Here is a 14266-nt window from a genome sequence, read left to right as displayed (position 1 = left end):
GGTCGGGGAAAAATGCAGCCGGAGCGAAGTATCGGGTCCGCTTGAGGTAAAACGGCCGTTATAACAACCGGCGTGAGGGAGAGGACGGCCGTTGGAACGCTTGCGCGTTACCAAACGAGACGGGGGGAGCAACCGGAAAAACAAGGACGAAGGGGCATTGAAAAGCACTATTAAAGCAGCCGCGAGAGATAGTGCCCGGTCAAGGTCCCGCCCGAAACTCCGCTGCGCGTATTTGCGGCGCTTCATGCGCACCACTTGTCATCCCCTCTTGTTCTAAAAGTGGCTATCAGCGTCGCCTGCCCTGTGGTAAAGCTCATGCAGCTGCAGGGTCAGGACATTGGTGGACAAGATGCACTTATCAGTGCTATTCTATGAATGGACTACAGTTCCCAGGTTTCTAGAGGCAGCAGTCATCTTGGGGTATGGCAGGCCTATAAAGCCCAGCCACACCCAAACACCTTGCTCACTATTTTGAAGACTTTGATGCAGTCAGACCTTGTGGGGGTTCCTCTGAAGAAGAGCAGATTTCCTGCATGGCAGATTGACAGAAAATCGGAGTATCGTTGTTTTCATGGTGAATTCAGATACGAGTAGGTCGTACTCGTAGCGGTAAGATCTTGATGAGCCCAATCTTGAAAGGAGTTGTTACTTCCAAAAGTAAAGCTCCCCTTAGCACAACAAGCAAAGCGGTTTCAGTCCAAAGAGTAAAGCGCTCCTGGGACGACAATAAAAGTGCTTCAGGCCAAACGAGTAAAGCGGCCTTGGTGCGACGATCAAAGCACTTCGGACCACATGAGTAAAGCGTCCCTTAGCACAACGAGCAAAGCGCTTCAGGCCACTCGTATAAAGCGCCCTTGGCATGATAATCAAAGCGCTTCAGTCCACACGAGTAAAGCGCCTTTGGCACAACATTCAAAAGTGTTTCAGGCCACACGAGTAAAGCCACCTTAGCACGACGGTCAAAGGGCTTCATGCCACATGAGTAAAGCGCCCCTGGCACGACAATCAAAGTGTTTCAGGCCACATGAGTAAAGCGGTCTTGGAACGAGCATCAAAATGCTTCTGGCCACATGAGTGAAGCGCATGATATAAAGACACTTCATATAAATTCCTTTATTTAAGTCTTTATTCTTTCATCTCTACTGCCTCCGCAACAGTTCTCCACACAGCTGCTCTTCTAGCTCCTCAACGTTCTACTGTCAACTCCAGCTCAATAACTGTCGGACTCTTCCACTCTAAGGGGAAGGGGAGGTGGAACATACTACTACTATCGGTGTAAATATTAAACTCCTATTAGGATAAACTTATGTATATAGAACAAATATATATATATTGCTTATTTAATTAAAACTGTGATACAACAGCGCCCCTTAGCACAATGAGTGTAGGGCTTCAGACAAGAACAAAGTGCTTCATGTATGATGATCAAAGCGCTTCATGAACAACAAACAAGGCGCTTCTGCCCAACGAACAAAGCGCTTCAAGTTCAATGAGTAAAACTTTCAGGCCTTAGTAGTAAATGTGAAAACGTTCTGGAGAGAAGCAAATTATAGTTTCATTGTTTTTGGGAAACATAATATGTAAGCTACATATTTAAGTCTTTGAGAATTTCTAGGCTGAGATCAAACGTTTATGTTATGAATGCATAATCGTTATATGATTGATATTCAGAGTATGACCATAGTCCAAAGCTCTTGCCATCTCTAGGTTCAGAGGTTGCAGTTTGTTCTTGTTCCATGATTCAAAGAAGGGGCTACGCCCAATTCACAAAGGGTCTCAATCTGATAACGCAGAGACGCCTTCATTCAAGAGTCTATTGGTGAGTTTATCCTGTTATGAATGAGTATATGCATATTTGTTCTAACCGTTTCTTTTCAGATCTCTCTCCTTGCAGTTCCCTACCCTAATTCCTTTCCCCCTGCCTGGCTTCATCATAACTCTGTGCTCTGATAGCTTTCTGAGTTGGTGACCCCAGGAGGCGGGCCTTTTGTTCAGCAGCATGTAGATCCTGAGGAAAGGGCACTGTGACAGTAGGTTTCCACGTCCAAAAAATGACTTTAACTTCATAAATTTGGCACTAGACGGGTCGAGCGACAAGGTATAAATATGGAGTTTGTTTTGCACCAAATTAGAGGAAAAAAAATTACGCTAATTCGGTGCAAACAGAGTATAAATGTGCCCCTGAATTTTATTTTTTAAAGTGCCATAGGGGGCCCTGAAATGGTCCCCCATATATGGCACAAGGTGCAATGGCCATGCCCAGGGAACCCTTGTCCCCTGTGCTAGCCATTAGGGTGGTGGGCATGACTCCTGCCTTTTCTAAGGCAGGGGTCATGTGGCATGGTAGGTTCAGCGCCATAAAATGACGCTAATCTGGTTAGAGTCATTTTTTTTTACTCTAACCAGCATAACGTCATTTTTTGGTGCAAAATCCCCTTCTTCCATACCGCCAGCTTTACCAGACTAACGTCATTTTTATTGACGCTAGCTTACCCTTTGCAACGGCTTGCACCACTCCATATATATAGTGCCCGGCTGGTGCACAGAAATTGTGCAAGCCGGTGCTAAACATTTTGGTGCAAAACTGCGTTAGTGCAGTTTTGCACCAAAAAGTATAAATCAGGGCTTAAGATGTCAGGGCTCTGAATCTGACTGGAACGCTGCTGGGCTCCTTCCCGCCACTCCCTTGACTCAATTATTACAAAACCAAGGGGCATATTTATACTCCGTTTGCGCCGAATTTGCATCGTTTTTTTCGACGCAAATTCGACGCAAAACTAACTCCATATTTATACTTTGGCGTTAGACGCGTCTAGCGCCAAAGTTCATGGAGTTAGCGTCATTTTTTGGCGTGAACACCTTCCTTGCGTTAATGAGATGCAAGGTAGGCGTTCCCGTCTAAAAAAATGACTCCCAGGCATGTGCGTGGTATTTATACTCCCAGGCAAAAATGACGCCCGGGAGTGGGCGGGGCAAAAAACCCCGCATTTGAGCCTGAATTTAACGCCTGGGTCAGGGCAGGCGTTAAGGGACCTGTGGGCTCAGAATGAACCCAGAGGTGCCCTCCCCTGCCCCCAGGGACACCCCCTGCCACCCTTGCCCACCCCAGGAGGACACCCAAGGATGGAGGGACCCACCCCAGGGACATTAAGGTAAGTTCAGGTAAGTATTTTTTTAAAAAAAAAATTTGTGGCATAGGGGGGCCTGATTTGTGCCCCCCTACATGCCACTATGCCCAATGACCATGCCCAGGGGACATAAGTCCCCTGGGCATGGCCATTGGGCAAGGGGGCATGACTCCTGTCTTAGCTAAGACAGGAGTCATGTTAATGGGGGATGGGCGTCGTAAAAAAATGGCGCAAATCGGGTTGAGGCGATTTTTTTGACTCAACCTGACTTGCCCCATTTTTAGACGCCCATACACCATTTTCCCCTACGCCGGCGCTGCCTGGTGTACGTGTTTTTTTTTCACGCACACCAGGCAGCGCTGGTCGGCTAACGCCGGCTAACGCCATTCTATAAATACGGCGCCCGCATGGCGCTTCAGAATGGCGTTAGCCGGCGCTAATTTTTTTGACGCTAAACTGCGTTAGCGCAGTTTAGCGTCAAAAAGTATAAATACGGGCCCAAGTGTCCCTGAATGGTTAATGCTGATCATGAGGTGCCCTGAAAGTGAAAGGGGTGGGGCAGGAGAGACATAGCACAAAAAAAGAAGCAGGCCTCCCCCATATGCTTTGATAGAATCACTTAAACGTTCATGGTGACAAAGATCTCTTCTTTTTGAGAAGTAGTGCAAGGGTGTTATATGCCAGTTGTGGAGTGCATCCCTTTAATGGGCACTTACAAAAATGTGTGGCCTATGCAGTCTCATTACTTATTACGAAAATATAGATCTTAAAAGCACTTGTTTTATCTTAACACTACTTCCATTTTAGACTGCTTCTACTGAACATAATACTTTAAAAAAATAATGACTTAGACATATTAACTGTTTTCTGTCACAAGAGGGGGGCTAATAGCACTATAAATACACAAGTCATTATTCCCACTGTTCCAACAAGGATCCAAGTCCCTGACTCTCAGAATACACACTCAGATTTCTGCAATGATTGCATAAGCCAACGAGGTTTCAGAACACAAAAGAGTAAATTTCCCAACAACTAGTTTTGCTTGCTTTTATTTTTCACTTAAGCTGCGCAAGCCTTATTTTATATGCAGTTTCTTTAAATATTAAACAGAATAATATTTTCTTTTTAGCCATGTCCTTGACTCCACACCACTCACTCTGACCCAGTCCCATAGCACACATGATTAAAGATCCCATACTTTTCTTATGCACTACAAGGGTTGCATGTAAATGAAGACAGCCTAAACATGTGCCAAATGAGCAAGGCCATCCTTCCAGGCCATCTTCATTCACAAGTACTTGCTGAGGCATTTGCGCTCCCTGGGAATACTGGGGTGCTCCCCACACCTTGAAGACCTCTGCTTGAAAAGTACTCTCCATTGCAGAATACTGACTACTACGAGACATGTTCTCAGAATTTCCTCAGGACTCGAATTCCCCCAAAATGGCGATTCTCAAAGTGTTGCGCATAGAGAATCAAGATTTCCTTAACGATATGGAGGCTAGCATTATACACAAGGTATCATAGAAACCATTGCACAATTAGAATTAAACTGACTATGTAAGTCCACAGCATAGAATTTTCAGACTCTTTTAAATCTGTAACACAACAATTCTTTTCTCTTCTACTCACCTCCGCTGCATACGTCTTCACCGACTTTCTGTAAGATAAAATCAGATTTACATCCTTAATTTTCTCTTTTTTTGATGTAAATTACTACTGCTGAAAAATTTGAAGTCAAAAACTTCATTACTACATCCTTCAATCCTCAGGGGTTTATTTACAAGCCCCTTTGTGCCTTTGGAATGTCACTTTTAGTAATGGTCCGACATGCACACTGCAGGGCCATATTTGCAAGTCCACATAAAGCCACCCAATGTAGCTATTCAGGGCCTTGCAAATATGGACTAAGGCAATGCAGCGCAAGTCACTGTATTGCCTCACCATGCGACAGGGAGGAGTGCCATGGATGTTACAGTAGGTGTTCCAACGTAACACCCATGACATTTGACACATTCCCAGATTTTGGAGATTTCCCCAGGAAAGGCATTAGGGAGGTGCAACGAAGAGTAATACCTTTATTTCTCTTAGTTGTTTTACTTTTCCTATGTGTGTTGCTCTCATGATTGTTTTTGTGCAGGAAGATTTCCCTTCCTGCACAAAATCAATCATCCCTGCAATGCTCACACCCCTGCAGCATGGAACAAAGGTGTCTGCGTTGGCTCAGGGCAGCTCATTGTATGACAGCGCAAGGAAAAAGGACAGCAATGCACAGTCTCTTAAAGATATGGCACGTTACTGCCCCTTTCTTTTGACACAGGCCAGCACAGCAAGAAGGCTTACGGTGTTGCCCTGCGCCAAATGATTGTAAATGAGGCCCTTAGCTTATTTATTTATTTAATTCCCAAAATGGATCATGGGAGGTATAATTATAATGCTACCCTCTTTAATCTTTAATAAAATCTTGATTCTCTATGCACAAAACTCTGAGAATCACTATGGGCCAGATGTATGAAACTTTTTTGCATCCGCAAACGGTGCGAATTGCAAAAATCGTCTGTTTGCGAATGCACAAAACGTGGTCTGCGATGCATGAAAGGCATTCGCAGACCAAAAATAAGAAATTGCAAAAATTGTGATTTTTTGCGTTGCGACCTGGTTTTGCGAGTCACATTTTGCGATTCGGTATTTCCAGTGGGAAATTGCGAGGCGCAAAATGCGATTCGCAAAATCCAAGTCACAATTCGATGCATCATAAAATCGCAAATTGCGATTTTTCGCAGAATGTCATTTTGCACATGCAAAATACCACTAAGTGAAACCAGGTGGTAACCAGGTGCGACCTATATAAAGAGGCCCAGAATGCCTCAGACTCTTTTCCACAATGGCTGCACTCTACGTCATAGCGAGGAGAATGAGGATCCTGGCAGGTTTGAGGAGAGGGAGGAGGAGACAGGAGCGCATTTTCAGAGAGAGAGACCCACTCGTGTTGGAGTCTGAGGCTGGATGGGTGTCAGTCTCCCCTAAGCTGGCACATGCTGTGGCTGCTAGGCCTGGCCCACCTGCAACGACAATATGCAGCATGTCAGTTATGTTTGTTACAAGTAAGGGCACACAATGGTAATAAAGGTACAGGTACTTCTTCTCACTGTGTTGAGGGTGTTGTGTTCCTCTGGGTGTCGCTCTACTTAAATACATTGTATGTGCTACTCTCAGCTCTGGGTTGTGGACTGCCACTCCCATAATGCATTGTTGTGCTGCTTCTAAGATGTGGAATGGACTACTTCTCACAATGTTTTACATTACTTGCTAATTCCTAAGGGGCTTTTGTGCATACACATATGGGGTTACAATTCAATATTGCACTTACTTTTGCTGGTACTTGGGGCCATATTTATACTCCTTTTGCGCCGAAATTGCGTCGTTTTTTTTGACGCAATTTCGACGCAAAACTAACGCCAACTAACGCCATATTTATACTATGGCGTTAGAGGCGAATAGCGCCAAAGTTCCCGGAATGTGCGTCATTTTTTAGCGTGAACCCCTTCCTTGCGTTAATGATATGCAAGGGAGGCGTTCCCGTCTAAAAAATGACTCCCAGGCCTTTACGTGGTATTTATACTCCCGGGCAAAAGAGACGCCCGGGAGTTGGCGTGGCTAAAAACGGCGCATTTGCGCCACTTTTTAACGCCTGCTCAGGGCAGGCGTTAAGGGGCCTGTGGGCTCAAAATGAGCCCACAGGTGCCCTCCCATTCCCCCAGGGACCCCCCCTGCCACCCTTGCCCACCCCAGGAGGACCCCCAAGGATGGAGGGACCCACCCCAGGGACATTCAGGTAAGTTCAGGTAAGTTTTATTTTTTATTTTTTATATTTTATTTTGGTGGCATAGGGGGGCCTTATTTGTGCCCCCCTACATGCCACTATGCCCAATGACCATGCCCAGGGGACAGAAGTCCCCTGGGCATGGCCATTGGGCAAGGGGGCATGACTCCTATCTTTCCAATGATAGGAGTCATGTTGATGGGGGATGGGCGTCGTTAAAAAATGGCGCAAGTCGGGTTAAGACGATTTTTTCGACGTAACCTGACTTGCCCCATTTTAAGACGCCCATGCGCCATTTTCCCCCTACGCCGGCGCTGTCTGGTCTACGTGGTTTCTTCCCACGCAAACCAGGCAGCGCCGGTCTGATTGCGCCGTCTAACGCCATTCCATAAATACGGCGCCCGCATGGCGCTTCAGAATGGCGTTAGACGGCGCAAAACTTTTTGACGCTAAACTGCGTTAGCGCAGTTTAGCGTCAAAAAGTATAAATATGGGCCTTGGTGTGCCGGAGGTGTCTATCGATGTGACCCCACTCACTGCTTCAGGGAGGAGTGTGGACTCCACTAGGTCCTCTAACGGGGTGGATGGTGACTCTGTGGGTGGACAGCCTCTGGTGCTCCTGGCCTCCTGCAGTCTTCTTGCCACCCTCTCCTTGGCACGGGACCGCAGGCCGTACCACCTCTTCTTCATTTCTTCGACCGAGCGCTGTGAAACTCCAATAGCGCAGATCACAGTTTGTATGTCTGCCCAGAGTCTCCTTTTCTCACTCTCCGGCACCTGGAGTGAGATTTTGTCAAAAAAGCCGGTCATGGCTCCTGACCACCTCCTCTGTCAGCACCTCCAGCTCTTGCTCGCTAAATTTGAACTTCCTCTTTTTTGCTCCCTTCTCCTGTCCTTGGGCTGAGGTTTCAATTACCGAATCGTAATTTGCGAAAATGCAAATTGCGATTCAGTAATTGGGCCTTGCAAACCACAAATAGCGATCTTTAAGAAATCGCTAATTCCGAATCGTAATTATGGTACATGGCCTATTGCAACGCGGAAATAGCGATTTCTTAGAAATCACTATTTGCGATTGGCAATGCCATTTCCTCATACATCTGGCCCTATGTCTTTACAAGAGCAATGGCTGACATTATGCATGTTTAAAGCCTTTTAAGACAACATCAGAAACATGCGCCACTAGCCTGAAATAATGTTCACAAACATACCAGCATTTGACCAATCAGCCGCTTTCAGAACATCCTCCTCTCTTGCTCCTGTCCAAACTGCATTACTTGACATAGCTTCTCTTACTGAACATGCCCCAAAAACTTGCACGTTCATGCCTCCTTCTTCCATTACACTTTTTAACCATTTTGCAATTATTGCAAGTAATACTGCTCCATAAGCCATCACAAAAGATATCAACAACTGCTTTTCCACCTCTTGTCTGAACTCTAATACTCTACTTTCATACACATGCATGCATTGCACTACACACAACTTCCCATTTTCCTCATTTCTATGACAGAATATTGAATCTGGCATACATAGTTTTTGTTCTTCTCCTTACTTAAAAAAACACACCCAGCAGGGCATAAACGCAACTGCTTATCTCCAAACATCTGAAACCCTTCTACTTGAAATCCAACATAAGAGGAGACAATTTCCAGAATAACCTTTTAAATTCCAAAAACATTATTATCTGTCCACAGTTCAAACAAACTTGGCACCAAATTTACATCCGGCAACACTTTGGGGGTCAATACAACCCTGGCGGACGGTGTTAAAGCGGCGGTAAGACCGCCAACAGGCTGGCAGTCTTTTTTTGAGGATTATGACCATGGCGGTTACCGCCATGGTCATCCGCCGCTTCTCCGTTCCGCCCGTCAGGGCGGAGACGACCGCTGGGCTGGAGACCTGGGTCTCCAGCCCGACGGCCGTGACAATACTGCTGCCGGTATTTTGACCCGGCTTACCGCCGTGGATTTCCAGCGGTAGGAACCGCCATGAAACCCATGGCGGTAAGCACTATCAGTGCCAGGGAATTCCTTCCCTGGCACTGATAGGGGTCTCCCCCACCCCCACCCCAACACTCCTGCCACCCCCCAAAGGTGGCAGGACCCCCCTTCCCACCCCGACCCCCGACATCACCTGACACATACACACCCGACACGCACACAGGCACCACCAACACACATACACGCACACACACTCACATACATACCAACATCCACACACACAGTCAGACATGCACACCCACATTCAAACATACACGCACACATCCATACAGACATACCTACAGACATACACGCACTCATTTCCAAAACACGCAACACCCCGCAAGCATACATGCACTCACACACCCCCTCTACATACACCCACGCACACCCCCATGTACCCACACAACACACAACACCCCCCCCTCCCCTAATGGACGATCGACTTACCTGTTTCGTCGATCCTCCGGGAGGGGACGGGAGCCATGGGGGCAGCTCCACCGACACCACACGGCCAACAGAAAACCGCCGCGCTGAATCACAGGACGTGATTCGCTGGGCGGTGTTCTGTTGGCGTGGCGGTGGAGGTGGAGCAACCTCCACTTCCCCGCCGCCCGTCAGTACGGCTGTTGGCCGCTCTCCGTCGGAAAAATGACGGTGAGCTGCCAACAGTCATAATACGCTGAGTGGAAAACCGGCACCAATGGCGGTCTTCAGCACGGCGTTCCCTAGGTTGTAATGACCCCCTTAATACCTTGATCTAAGAGGTCTTGTCAATTAAAAAACACTTTCCTACAAACTTGCCATCTGTTAGTTCGTGTCCTGCAGCTGCAGCCAATCTGTAACAGTTCACTGTCCTGTAACTCAATGTACTCTTACATTGCTCTGTCAAAAAATGTGCTACTTCTACCACATGCGTCTCTATGGGATCCAAATTCTGTTGCATGCACCAGCATCCCCAAACTGTCCATGTTTCTCTGTACCCACGTCTAGTACATGGAGCCTATGGAGTAACTCCGCAACACCTCTCAAAGGCTGTTCAAAGCCTCTTGCCCTCCTGATACTTTCTAAAGAAAAAGTGTCAGCGCTTGCTTACTAACATAGGATACTCCAGCCCCTCTCCATTTGAAGGAAGTCCTTTTCTGGCCACAATTAAATTAAGGAATTTCGCAAACCAACTCCAATACTGCTGAAAAGCCAAGTCTGTGATGTCCAAAAGGGAGCCACTAAAATTTCCCGACATTTCTCCTGTCTAAATTTCAACAGGACCCTCTTTCCCATCGCAGAGGGAGGAAACACATAAAAACAAACCAGGACCACTTCCAAGATTTACTGCTCATTTTCCATGTAGGCTGCTAAATAAGGCCTAATGTCTATCAAAACAATTTAAGAAAATGTAAAAATGTTTATAGATTTTTTTTCTTTCTTCTTCAAGATGGAGGTCATAAGCACAAGTCTTGTATATAGTGCATTGTGCATTGGGATGGTAAAGTGGATGTGCAGTAAGCCCCTGATGTAACTACTGAGTGACCATGTCTTTTGTAACTGACACTTCTAGTAATTCCTGGCTTTTAAGACAAGACTGACACTTTGATGATTGACACTTATAGCAGTGGTTTTGCCAGGGGCAAACTGGCCTTTCACCTTAAAAACGAAGGCCACTTTGGCTGGCAGAACTAAAGTTTTTGAGCTTGTGGCCTGGTGGTTTATGAACACTGCGCTGTATGGCATCACATTCCTATTTATTAGCACAAAAAAGATAAATATGTATCTAAATTTCCTTTGTACATTAGGCTTTCTGTGTTTCAGCTCTTCCTTCCCAGTCTTCCAAGGTAAATATAGGCCCCTCACATGCACAGCTTATGTTAATCAAATGTGGCATGGTGCAAGGGAAATACCAGTCAATTCCTTTTTACTTCCAGGTCCATTCTGCATTTGTCATATTTATAGATAAAGAATGAGATTAAAAGTCCCAGAATGCACGAAGATGTGTTAGTAAGTATGCATAAACACCTCAGCAGCATTGCAACAGTTTTAAGGTCGTTTCTAGAAAATTGAGTTATATAAAGAAGGCAATTTTGGACATGATATAAGGGAAATTTGGTCTGGAGGCCACCAGCCTTTTGGTTTTGCCAATGCTTGTTTTGTTTTACTATGGATTTTGCTAAGCTTTATTGTTGGACACGCTGCTGGGCCCTCTCAATCTAAATAAAAAGCATTGGCCTGTATTTATCAAGGTTTTGCATCACCCTTGCACCACGCACCTAAGTGAAAGTTCTCAAACCACGCAGGGCCTCCTTGCGTGGTTCTGAGTGACTTGATAAATCTAAAGGAAACCAAGGCAGCACAAATCACTGTCTTGCGTTACTCCACCCCAGGGAGGCATTCCATGGGTGGACCATGGGTGCTTCTCTCACATCTACCCATGGACTTTCGTGCATTCCCAGAATTGTCATTAGTGGTAGAGCAAGGAATGTGTCAAAATGGTGCGACTTTCCAGGGGAGGCATAATGAGGAGAAATATATTTATTTCTCTTCCTTTGTTCCTCTTAGCGCACATAGATAGAGGAAAATGACATTCAGGATTGTTTTTTGTGCAGGAAGTTCCCCCTTTCCGCATAAAAACAATCCTACTTACACCTCAGGCACCCTTGCACCATGACCCAAAGGTGCCTGCATTAGAACTAGGCAGTCAAAAGCACGCCAGTGCTAGAAAAGAACAGAAATGTACTGTATATTGGCAAAACAGTGCATTTCTGCCCTTTCACACAGTGCAACAAAGGAGCACGCAAAGTGAAAGAATGATAAATCCGGCCCATCGTCTTAAAGGAAAAATTGTTATTTGGTCTTAGATACCACACATTGACATCATAGTGTCTGGCACTTAAGAGAACTTCTTGATGTGTAGATATGTTCTTTATGAAAAGATGCTGAAAAGGGCAAGGAGGGACTCCAGGTACCGGGAGCCACTCGTGCCTTCTGTGGCTGTGAGAGGGATGAGTCAATCACACCCCTAGCACTATAAACCACCAACCTGACTCCTGTTGTGTGGAGCTGTCAAGAAGGGATTCTAGGTCCCAAGAGCTACTCATGCCTGCTGGTGCTGTGAGGGGGGGAGCCAATCACACCCCTAGCACTATAAAGCAGCAATGCAAATCCTTTTGCATGGGACGTGCACGGGCTGCCCCAGGGCTAAGCCCGGGCCAAGGGCAGGCCCATCCTGCTCCCGTCAGCAGCAGGAACAGGCAGGGCAGAGCCACCCCTCTTGGCTCTGCAGTTGAATCTCACCACGTCTCTTTCTGCATCAAGGTATTGTGTCTCCTCCCATTGTTTTTCATCTACAGCAACTGGTTTGTGAGACGGGACACTTGCATATGTACTGTGTGCTACCCTTCCTACTGGGTTGATCCAGGAGGCCTGTTTTAGTGGCAAGTGTTTTATTTATTTATTCGGTCTAAAATTAGACCATTAAAGTGTGTAAAAACAACCTTATATAAAAGATAAAACAAAGATCATGACCTTTACAAAAAAAAAAAAAATACAATTAATACACTCCTTGTCTAACAGGACAGATGTTAAATGATACTTCTAACTTGGTGCCTCCTCGCTCTGATGGATAGCATTTACCAGAACAAATTGAAAGTACCGAATTATATACTAAGGGGGTAATTACAACTTTGGAGGAGGTGTTAATCCGTCCCAAAAGTGACAGTAAAGTGACGGATATACCACCAGCCGTATTACAAGTTCCATAGGATATAATGGACTTGTAATACGGCTGGTGGTATATCCGTCACTTTACCGTCAGTTTTGGGACGGATTAACACCACCTCCAAAGTTGTAATAACCCCCTAGATCTTTTCTGATCTTGCCTATATAAACTACAGAGTGCCATATATTTTAATCTAGACATACATAAATTTACATTTTTTTAAAAACACTGTTCTTAAATAAATTATTCATGGAAAATAGTCCATAGTGCCTCGAAAAATACTTCATGCTGCATTACTATGAACCAAACATTAAAAAAGTACTGCAGAGTAAGACTCATTTCTCAATTAAATTATTCATAGGAGTTAAATCTTATTACTTACAAAGTACTATGTGCTACAGTACTATAGATCAATTAGGTAAAAAATACAATAAAAAACAACAAACAATAAAACCTAATATCTTTGAAATTAATCCAGAGATAAAACAACATAGATAATCGTATTTAAATTTCATGACCATTTAAAATCCTCGTCCATTAGCTGCTAGACCTCTCTCCAACTAATAGACCAGAGTCTAAGATAATCCTACTGCGGATGGTCCAAGCTGCTGACAAATATTTGAAGACTGAGCTTACTATCACTGTGGAAGAATCGTATTTGCATAATCTGTAAGCACTGACTCGATCATGCAATAGCAAAACCTTGCACAGGGTTTCCTCTGGGACACTTGTACAAGAGACAGAAAAACAGAACATGCTCGGGTGTTTCCTTACATGAGTGGCAATTAATACATTTATCAGACATGGAGCTGTTAGTCGACCAACAGGGCGCGAAACTATTAACTGCTAATGTACCGTATCTGAGCTGAAGGAATAGGGCTCGGGCACGTGCTGGTATAGGGAGATCCAGAAAGTTCTCGGGCCGGGGTTCGTGTTTAACCAGCAAAAACTCTGCAGTCAACCGACCTGACCCGTTACAATGAAGAGACTCATCATGAAATTTCCCCCAATATCTCTCTTTGGTCAGCAACCTGGCGTTAGCAGGAATCATCTCAGGATTCTCCCAATAATGGGGGAAGCACAACCTGACCCAAGCTGATTTCATCTCCCTCAACCAACGAACTTTTTCCCATCCCTGATAAGGTGTTATAAGATCTTTGATTGCTGCCCTGAAAGGCTCAAGTTCTTCCGTTTTCCACAATCAAACCCAATATAAAAGTGGTCTTAAACCTGCTGTATCTTTAACACTATTTATACCCAGATCTAATCTAAGAGGGATCATCGGCGTGCCCTTCCCCAACCCAGATATGTGTCTGAGAAAATTATTTTCTTTAGTTTGAAGGGTATCCAATTGTCTGTAAGAACCCCAGAGTTCCGCTCCACACAGGGCAGCAGCACGGACCTGGACTTTGTAAATTTCAGAAATGGGAATCAGAGGGGGGCTCGCTACAGCTCTGGCCTTTCGTTCTAACACTCCACCTCTTTGACTAATAATAAGTGCCCCTTTTCTAATGGCTGCATCCCAACTGCCCCTATCCGATAACCTAATGCCCAGATAATCGTACTCCGTGACCCTCTCCAAAAGGACTGAGTCCATCACTATATTTGCTTTTGTTTTCTT

The sequence above is a fragment of the Pleurodeles waltl genome, chromosome 4_2, assembly GCF_031143425.1.
Source record: "Pleurodeles waltl isolate 20211129_DDA chromosome 4_2, aPleWal1.hap1.20221129, whole genome shotgun sequence".
Taxonomy (NCBI): Eukaryota; Metazoa; Chordata; class Amphibia; order Caudata; family Salamandridae; genus Pleurodeles; species Pleurodeles waltl.
Note: the sequence above shows the minus strand (reverse complement) of the source record.